At 44.5% G+C, this 8,329-nt stretch overlaps 2 pseudogenes; both read left to right on the forward strand.

The window, feature by feature from the left end:
• Positions 1-364: 364 nt before the first annotated feature.
• LOC136544555 (uncharacterized) lies at positions 365-2,188 on the forward strand (annotated as a pseudogene).
• Positions 2,189-2,366: 178 nt separating this feature from the next.
• Positions 2,367-3,179, forward strand: LOC136544556 (uncharacterized; annotated as a pseudogene).
• The last annotated feature ends 5,150 nt before the right edge of the window (positions 3,180-8,329 follow it).

Genomic DNA, 8,329 nt, shown 5'->3' on the forward strand with positions numbered 1-8,329 from the left:
TACATCGATCAACTTTGAACATATGTCATCAATATGCATTAGGTAGTGTTTGGATGTAGATATTGGGACCCTGGATTTGGCTTTGGCATTGGCTACCCTGTAATCCCATTGTTTGGATGGTTCTGTAATTGGTCGGAGGAATTGGCACCCAATATCGCGCACCTCTCCCGCACGAAGGAAAGAGCCCGCCCACGATTCCGAGGTCCCCCGCTCTGTATTCGCCCGAAATCACTTCCCTTCCCCTTCCCCGACCCCCGTGCGTACCCCTTCGCGACCCGACTCAGAAAAAAAGAAGCGCGAGCGAGCGACTCCAGAGAGAGGCGGCGGCGACGGCGGAGGTGACGGGAGGTTGATCCCACCGCAGATGCGCTATCTGTCGGCGAGCTCTCCCTCGCGCCCTCGTTCTCGTACATCTCCGACCAACCTCCGTTGTTATCCCTCCCTGCAGGTCCGTCTTCTTCCTAGTCTCATCTAATTCCCCCTTCCTGCTCAAATCCTCCTCCTTCGATCTGCGCCTACCCTTGCCGATTCATCCTTGCTCCTTTTCCCAATTCCCTTTCGGCATCTAGATCGATCGAGGCCTTCTTTCCTTCTCCCTTCATCGATTCACTCTTTCGAAACCCTAACCCCTTTTCTCTGTATTTTACAGGTTACTTCTGTCAAGTGTTCGTTGTTCTTCAGTTCTATTGAAGGTATGTGCCGCCTAGATTGATGTGCTGTTGGTGTTTCTGAATGATTTTTTTGTTTCATCTCTTGCTCTTTAAAAATCATGTGTGCCTATGTGCATTGTAGCTGCACTATGTCAGATCTTGAGTTGGTTTCCTTCATTAATGAAGAAAATAAAAGGAGAAAGAGGAGGATTATTATTTTCACAGAACTATACTTTGAGGCAGTTGTTCTTGGGCTTGCATATCTTAGTTCGCAGCAGGGGCCAAGGGATTTAGGGTGCTTTAATGATGATGATCGCAGACATACTCTTAGGAAGTATTTGTTGAAGGAAATGTATGATGGTTCTGAAGTTATATGCTACGATGAGCTAAGTTTAACTAAAAGAAACTTTCATGACTCGTGCATCATGTTGCGTGAAAGGTGTGGTCTTTGTGAGAGTGTTTATGTCGCTGTGGAAGAAAATGTTGCTATGTTCTTTCTGGTAGTTGGGCATGGTATAAAAATGAGGTTGTTGCGTGGCACTTATAAGCACTCTTTAGAGACTATCAGTAGGCACTTTTTTGATGTGTTATCAGCTATTCTATCTTTAAGTGGAAAGTTTATTAAGCTTCCTGATCCTTCAAATCAACCTCCCGATGATTACAAATGGAAGTGGTTTGGCAATGCTCTTGGTGCATCAGATGAGTGTCATGTTGATGTGTGTGTTGATGTAGCTGACCAAGGGAGGCACAGAAACAGAAAGCAACAAATCACCACTAACACGATAGGTGTGGTTGACTGGAACATGATTTTTTTTGTATGTTTTGCCTGCTTGGGAGGGTTCAGCTTCTGATTCGAGAGTTCTGCGTGATGTAATGAGTCGCCAAGATGCATTTGTTGTACCTCAGGGTATGACCTTTTCACTTGGCATTTTATTTCTTTGTTTTGGTAGATATCTAATTTAGTTTTTTCGTAATAGGAAAATATTATTTAGTTGATGCTGGTTATACCAATGGACCTGGATTCCTAGGTCCATTCATATCCACTAGGTACCACTTAAAAGAGTGGGTTTCAAGTCAACAACAGCCTAAAACTCCGAAAGAGTTATATAACTTGCGTCATTCTCGTGCTAGAAATGCTATGGAAAGAACTTTTGGTTTGTGGAAGAAACAATGGGCAATTCCGTGTTCTCAAAGTTTCTTTGATATAAAGCACCAGGTAACAAATGTGTACATATGGTGAAAAAATTAAATCTCAATTGCAAGTGCTAACTGCCATCAAATGAATGTTGCAGATCCGAATTACTAATGCTTGTTGTGTGTTACACAACTTTACAAGAGATAGACAGCATCAAATGGATGATTTATTACTACCCGAAGTGGATGATGAACTAGCAGGTATGGCCAATGAGTCTATAGATGATGCTATCTTAATTACAAGTGTTCAAGTTACTACTGAATGGAACAGCTTTAGGAAGCAGCTAGCTAATGACATGTTTGTTGAATACCTTGTTAGGCATGGTGAACTAGAGATGGAGTAGGTTGTGTGGGTTAGCATATAGCAGGGCCTTTTATGATAGCTAGCTGATCGTACCTCTTGTGATAGCTAGTTGATGGTGCCTTTTGTGATATTTTGTAAATGCATCATCCTAACACATGAATTTTGTTATCCTTTACTTATAGAACATGGCTGCAGCAAAGGCAAAGAGAGTTTATCTCACATGGACAGATGAGATGGACATTGCATTGTTGGTTGTACTTGTTGAGGATTACAACAATGGTGATCGCTCCCAAAATGGATGGAAGCCACATGTCTACAATGCTGCTATCAAGAATGTACGCGAGCAATGCAATGTGGACACCACAAAATAAAACATATCATCCAGGTGCAAAACTTTTGACAAGCACTATGAGGTCATTAGTAAGATACTGTCACAGAGTGGTTTTGGTTGGGATTGGGAAAATAATAAGCTATCAATTGATAGTGAGGATGTCTGGTCTAGATATGTGGCGGTAAGTACATGGATATTTAGTTTCTCACTGTTTTAATTTTATAATAAGACAAGTCACTTGTAATGTGTCTATGTTTTGTGCAGAATAATAAGGCTACAACTTGTTATAAGAACAAGGTGGTGAAGAATTGGGATGCAATCATCACTATTTATTCTACAGATCATGCCAATGGTGATGGTGCCAAGACAGCTGCTGAGAGTGCACAAGATTCACCTGAAGAATGTAATCAAGCATCCCCAGATTTACCACAAAAAGCAGCGAACTGGTGAAGCAATTCTTTGCATGCTTGGAGATATGAAGACTTTGTTTCGAGATGCTCTAAAATCCACCGAGCCATTACCATTGCCTCAGGTCACTCCTCCTGCTGAAATACTTGCTGCACTTGAACAAATATCAGATTTAGCTAGATGTGACCTTTTGCGGGCTTATGGGAAGTTGATCCTTAATGAACGTTTATTCCAAGCGCTTATGGAACTGCCTATGGACTTCAGGAAAGAATGGCTCCTTATGTTGAATTAGAGCAATGGTGGCTGATTAAGGGATGTAATGTACGCTTGCTATTATGTAATATGGAACTGCTTATGTACGCTTGCTGTTATGGCCCCTTTTAAATTAGGTGTTGTGAAATATCGTGGTACTTGTAAGAGAGTTGGAATATTGATCATCAAGTATTGACTCTATAATAGATGCTTGTGATCAACATTTATGTGCTGCTGTCATCGATTATTTTCGACGTTTTTAATGATATTATTTCAGTTTCTACTATTTTTCTGAATATTTTCATGTTTTTTTTGTGTGTAAAGTGATAACATAATCATCCAATAAATGTGCAAGTTGTGAAATATATATTACAATGCATTTACATCATTGTAGACAACCCAAACTATAATTCAACGTTTGTACATCTAAACAGAAATTGGAATTGGTTTATTCCAGCAGTAAACTACTTGCACATCCAAACAATGGCATTGGTATTTGAGGTCATTTCCAATTCTCCTTAGCTTTGGTATTCTGGGCTCCTCAGCCTCAATATCTGCATCAAACAGAGCCTTAGGCATTTCTCTTTTCGTCAAATGAAATGGCATAATTGTAATTGTGTATCTCCTGCAACTAAAAAGAACAAAGTGTGGATATTTTTTGGTGTGACATTTGTTTTGGTTCATCCGTCTGCCCACGCCTGCGATCCCGCGGCATCTTAATTACTGATTGATCGTGCCATTCTCCTTGATTGAATATTGCCTGTCATGTGATAGAGGAATCACGGTAAAATAGAAAGTAGAAAATTATTGTGCTATTCATATACACATTACATGTTTGCATGCACCAGCATACATGGCAACGAGCAAAAGGAAAGAGAATTAACACAGAAGAAAAGAGAATTAAGACAAAAGAAACCTCTTTGCATTTCTGAGAACCTTGCCAAATCTACCTACATTTAATTACTTCCCCTCTTTGCATTTGTAAAAGGGACAGCTTTTTCCTCCTTTCATTGGTTTCACGCTCACGTGTTCCATCGCCCTCACTTGTTGTTTCTTGCGTGAATCATAGTTGATGTCATCTGTCTTCCATGGCTCAGCCTCCTAATCCCAAGAGAAGGTCCCTACCTCTCCCTGACTGGAGATCCAGCCTACCAGAGGATCTCCTCGAGTCCATTGGGCAGTGTCTCACGTCAGGCCATGACGCGACGTCCTTCCGATCCGCTTGATCCCCATGGCACGTCGCCGTCCCGTTCGAGACCTTCAAGCCGCTCCTGCTGCTCCCGTTCGACCCCGACTCGGACCGCGTCGGCTTCTACTACGTCCCAGAGAAGGTCTTGTCCAAGATGCTGCCCGACGTGCGCGACAAGGTGGCGTGCGGCTCCTCATGTGGGTGGCTGGTGCTCATGGATGAGGCAGCATCCATGATGCTGCTGAATCCATTCGTCGGTGCTCGTGCCCCCCCTGTGTTGAGCTCTCGCCAGCAAGCGAACACGTCATGGCGGCGTCCTCATCGGAACACGTGTCTAGGGTCCACGGCCGGTGGGTCCTCCATCCCACCAACGACTACGGGGATGCGGATGCCACAGGCAGAACCATCAAGCTAGAAGACATGAGGGATGTGTTCTTCTGTGAGATCGTGCTCTCGGCGCCGCCTGACGCCACCGACCACGAGTGCGTGGCCATGACCATGCTTGGGTGCTCCACGGAGGTCGCGTTCTACCAGGTTAGAGTCGACAGCGTATGGACGCTGCTCGACACCAAACTAGAGTTCTTCGTGGGGTCCATCGTCCACTGCTAAGATAAGTTCTTGACGATCGACTGCACTGGAGAAATCTCTGTCTACAGCAGCAATGACGCCGACGTTACTCCAACTGCGATGCTACTGCCATCGCTGTCGCCACCTGCGGGGCTCTGCCACCGTAGCTACCTAGAATCAAACGGTGAGCTGCACATTGTGGGTGCCATGGTGAGCACGTTCCACGAGACATAGAGCTTCACCTACAGCAGCATGATCTATAAGTGCAACCTCCACGACCGTACACCGGAGTGGTCTAGGGTGAGGGACATTGGTGATCAGACACTATTTATGTCTAAACATTTCAATGAAAGCTTCAGTGGAACAAGTGTATCCAAGTACAAGGAGAACAAAATCTACATGTCTGAGCCATTGTATGGGGATCCATACGACTTGGTCCATCGACTGGAGATCGTTGATATTGCTACCGATGCATCCGAAGTGAAGCACGTCCAGGAAAAGATGCAGGGTTCCGCGGCTCTAGGTTGGATTCGACCAAATCTCTAGAAGCTCTAGAGTTTGTGAGCCTGCGACGCCGCGCACTCCGTGACTGTGTTAAATTCATAAACTTTATTTTTTGGATTAAATGTCACTTTAACGTTGGTATTTAATTTAACAGTATTATTATCTTATCGTGTGATCCATGTGTTTTTAGTATAAATTGTTAGTTATCCTGTAGCAACGTACGGGCACGCTACCTAGTCTAATGAAGAAAGGAACTGAGTTGCCAGATCTTTATATAGGAATCCTGCTTCCAAAAGACGGGCAACGGATTAGGCCACGTCACCCATTAGCCCGTTATCTGTCAGATCGAGCTAGGACACAAGGTGAACCGTTCGATCCGGGTCATAGTGGATCAGTCACCCGTTAAGCCAAAACCATCACGAAACGTCGTGAATGTGCCTGTCCCCTGGTCTCTCCACCGCTGCTCCTATCTCTGCGTCGCCTTTCACCTAGCGCTGGCCTGCTCATGCGCCGACAGTTCCTGACCGCTTACTCCCCTATGGCGCCTCCTCGGCGGTGGCACACAGTGGCCCTACGCCCCTGTGCACCAGACCCAGCACGGGTGGCCCCGGCGACAGGACGACACACCAGCACGGGCGTCCCCCGGTGCTGTAGCCCCGGCACGGGCGGGCTGATGTGCGATGGCCTGGGCACAAGCGGCCACCTGCATGGCTACAGCGGCCAAGGAATCGAACGAATCGGCGACGAGGCTGCGCCGACGGCGGTGGCCATGGCCAGGACTCCAGGAGCTCATGCGGGGACCGACTACCTCCGTCACTGATGCCCGTCTACCTCCCTGGTGACAGCCTTCAACTGTACGGTTGCACCAAGCAAGCAACAACCATGTCGCACAAAGCCTGGTACGTGAGTCAGCGACTCCGTCGATCGCATCACACGGCTCCCCATTGCATCCATCTCGCCTACAGCACCATAGACGGCCACCAGACCAAGATAAACGTGGGCTGTTGCACACTCGCACTGCTGAACAACGCTGCACACCGAGTGCTTGATGGATTGTTCATGAGAACTGAGAAGTGTAGATGGTTCAAGAGTGTGAAAGGGAACTGCCAGCCTGTGCCATCCTTGTTTCCAAGCACCATGCAGTATGATTGTTGAGTCACATGTCTCGACATATTTGTATGGATCATCATAATCATAGCATTTCCATTTTTTCTCAATCTTTGTTGATATATTCGTTGCAGACTGTTGAGAGCTATCACAAATACAATAACTACAATCGAGGCAGGTACCGGCATAATTCTATCACTATTATAATATTACATTTCATCTAAGACACTGCTTCTGAATTACTTAAAAGGTCATTTTTAACGCGAATGACTTCATATAAATTGCTGAGTTAATAATGATTTAAATTATTTTTAACACAAATACATTTTCATAATTGTTTCTCTACGTATGTGTACAGTTGAAGAACCTTCACATATACACCAGCATGATTGTTGTCTTCTAATATACTTAAGCAACTACTCCATCTACCCAACACATCCTGCATACTTGGCAAGGTAAAAGAAAAGAACAATTCTTTCGTCAATATTCAAGAATGACATATCTCAAAAGTAAATAATATTTAATGTATCTATAATGTAATTTTACTTGTATCCCCTTTTTACAGCAAGCCATAAACAGCAGCTCAAGGACTACTATTGTCTCTGAAGCCCAAACTCAACATCAGTAGAGAGAGCAATGCAAATCTAAAACTCGTTGCCCACCCAGTTATAGCTGAGAAGAGAGCCGACCTTATCTTCTCATTTCTTCCACCAACAAAATAGTGTCAGCTTCAAATATGATTCCTAATCGATTATCCTAAACAATCTAGATGCATGCAACTTTTTTTATTGGCAGCTCAAGTACATGTTATAACAAGAATAGTGGAGCACTACATAAATGCACATGAACATCATTACTCCAATATCTGTACTGCCCATGTAAGTGTCACCAAGGCGGAGAGGGCGAGTACATGGAGGCAAATTGGTATAGCATAGACATTACCCATGTGTTAAAACAGATATATCAACTGAAGCTATTCTAGGTTCTAGAAATAGTCTGTTATTAGGTTGTGTCAATCTATTATAGGATAAGGGACATGCGAAATGGTCCTAAAATTCTTTTTGCATAGTTTAAGTAGCAGCCTGGGACCAACACCAATACTAAGTTTACACCCTAATGCCACACATATACAATTCTACTTTCATCATAGTTCCTTTGCTCTAATTTATAACTATTTCTGTAACAGGATAATCTTAAAATAGTAGTATTCCTGGCATAACTCCGCCTATGGTGGGGCACCTTTGGTGTCCCAGCATAGCAGGTCCCAAGCCCTGGTAAAGGAGGAGGGTTGTGTTAGGCGTGGCGAGCCAATGTAAAAACTTAGCCACTTAAATGGAGATGAAACCTGAAAGAAAATCGTTGGGGCGTAACCCTCTTAGCGACGCGCCATATCGGAACCCGGGTATGGTGTTAAATGGGCAAGGGCTGGGTCGTCACCCCCGTGACGCGCCATGTCGTGATCTGGGCATGGTGTCAAGTAACCAAGGATCGGGTCATCGCTTCCTTAGTGGCGCACTACATCGGCGCCCGGGTGTAGTGAAAAATGAGCAAGGGTCTTCGCATCAGAGTCGACGGGTGCGAAGGGTAAGGAAGCTAGTCGAACCAACTAGGATCCGTTTAGGTAATTGGAATGTAGGGTCACTTACAGGTAAGTTAAGAGAATTAGTTGATACCGCGACTAGGAGGCGTGTAAATATATTATGCGTTCAAGAGACTAAATGGAAGGGTTAGAAGGCGAAGGAGGTGGACAATACAGGTTTCAAGCTTTGGTACACAGGGACAGTCGTGAATAGAAATGGAGTAGGAGTTTTGATTGATAAGAG

The sequence above is a fragment of the Miscanthus floridulus genome, chromosome 3 (assembly GCF_019320115.1).
Source record: "Miscanthus floridulus cultivar M001 chromosome 3, ASM1932011v1, whole genome shotgun sequence".
NCBI classification, from domain to species: domain Eukaryota; kingdom Viridiplantae; phylum Streptophyta; class Magnoliopsida; order Poales; family Poaceae; genus Miscanthus; species Miscanthus floridulus.